The sequence below is a fragment of the Schistocerca nitens genome, chromosome 6, assembly GCF_023898315.1.
Source record: "Schistocerca nitens isolate TAMUIC-IGC-003100 chromosome 6, iqSchNite1.1, whole genome shotgun sequence".
Lineage (NCBI taxonomy): Eukaryota > Metazoa > Arthropoda > Insecta > Orthoptera > Acrididae > Schistocerca > Schistocerca nitens.
Genome location: NC_064619.1, coordinates 737931643 through 737933566, shown reverse-complemented (window position 1 = coordinate 737933566; position 1924 = coordinate 737931643). Strand labels below are relative to the sequence as shown.

The 1924-nt window shown below is 46.7% G+C and overlaps 1 pseudogene; it reads right to left on the bottom strand.

The window, feature by feature from the left end:
• Positions 1-258: 258 nt before the first annotated feature.
• On the bottom strand, positions 259-376 carry LOC126191861 (5S ribosomal RNA; annotated as a pseudogene).
• Positions 377-1924: the final 1548 nt, after the last annotated feature.

Sequence of the window (1924 nt, the reverse complement as noted above, 5' to 3'; positions counted from 1 at the left end):
CTAAGGGACAAAACTGCTGAGTTCATCGGTGCCTAGGCTTACACACTGCTTAACTCCATCCGAACAGGCCTTGGAAGGCCCGACGGAACCGACCGGTCGCCGTGTAATCCTCAGCCCACAGGCGTCACTGGATGCAGATATGGAAGGTCATGTGGTCAGCACACCGCTCTCCCAGCCGTGCGTCAGTTTACTAGACCGGAACTGCTACTTCTCAATCAAGCAGCTCCTCTGCCACACAATGGCTGAGTGCACCCCGCTTGTCAACAGCGCTGGGCAGACAGGATGGTCACCCATCCAAGTGCTAGCCCAGCCCGGCAGCGCTTAACTTTGGTGATCCGACGGGAACCGGTGTTACCACTGCAGTAAGGCTGTTGGCCTGACACACTACTTAATCTACCTTAAAGTAACTTGCACTAAGGACAGACACACACCCTTCCCCGAGGAAGGACTCGAACCTCCGACGGGGAGTGCCACGCGAACCGTGGCAAGGCGCCTCAGACCGCTGTGCGTATCAGTTGGCCTGCCATTGTGTTCATTTAGCTTGGTTGCAACTTTTCGTTTAAATTTACCAGGGATATTAGGTGCTGCTGAGACGAGCTAGGCTGCTGTTGAGTTTATTTGAGTTGTTGCAGTTGCTCATTGAATTTTCATGGGTTATAAGTGCTGCTCAGTTAGGCAGGCTGTTATCGGCACGGTTGATGTTTGTACAGATTTTGCTTGTTATATTTTAATTATTTATTTGCTGTGCACCTCAGGCTACCATCTTTTGAGTTGATTATCGAGGCTGCAAATTGACGTTGGCTGTCCTCATAGCAGTTGTGAATTGGAGGAAGTTATTGCTGATATTTAACATTTGTGTTAAGGCCACAGTAGTAGAACTCCGCAGAGATTGAACTTTACCGAAAACGAAATTATCATTTATTAGTGGACTGAAACCCGTTTGCGTCGGAGGTCTTGGATGATACTAGTTTTAGGATGCTGTACCCTTCAGCCTTGCATATCTGCAGTTGACGCGTGCCCTAGTGGTGCAAATGGGTTGTCGATCCGGTCTGGCCGCTCATTTTGTTGTTGAAGTAAGTGATCGTTAAGGTATTGTAATTGGGATGATTCTTCAGCCCTCCACACAAGAACAGCTCAGTGAGGTCGAGCTCAGACTACACTACATGATGTTTCAATCTCGTGACTGATTTTAGAACAACATCAAAGTACATGCAGAGAGACCGCCATAAGGAAATTCCGGCGTTTTCTACTGTTTCTGTTGTGGGACGTGAGGCTGTGCTTTGTACAGAGTTTGTAAATATTATGGGTTTTACAGATTTAAGTAGCGTGCAACACAAGCTGTTGCAGGAATTGCTAATTCTTCAGTTTGAAAACATACAACATGTTTCTATTTTGTGCTATAGATGCTATTTGACATATGTAATCTACTGATTTTTCGTGGCCAGAGGAGGCAGACTTAGTGTATATCACCGATGGCGATCGAAATGAACGAAGCTCTGTGTCTGAATTTTTGTAAGTTGTTCATCTTGTTTTACACACTCTCTCACACTTGTTCTTTCGAGACAGACACTTCTCTCTCCCCCCCTCTCTCTCACTCTCTCCCTCTCTCTCTCTTGCCTTGGCCATTGCACGCCGGCCGTGGCGGCCGAGCTGTTCTGGGCGCTTCAGTCCGGAACCGCGCGACTGCTACGGTCGCAGGTTCGAATCCTGCCTCGGGCGTGGATGTGTGCGATGTCCTTAGGTTATTTAGGTTTAAGTAGTTCTAAGTTGTAGGGGACTGATGGCCTCAGAAGTTAAGTCCCATAGTGCTCAGAGTCGTTTGAACCATTTGACCATTGCGTGTTTAAGCACTTGTAATTTTCGTTATTAATAAATATGTTATAGGAAATTGTGTAAGTGTGTCTATTTCAAAAAATGATAATGA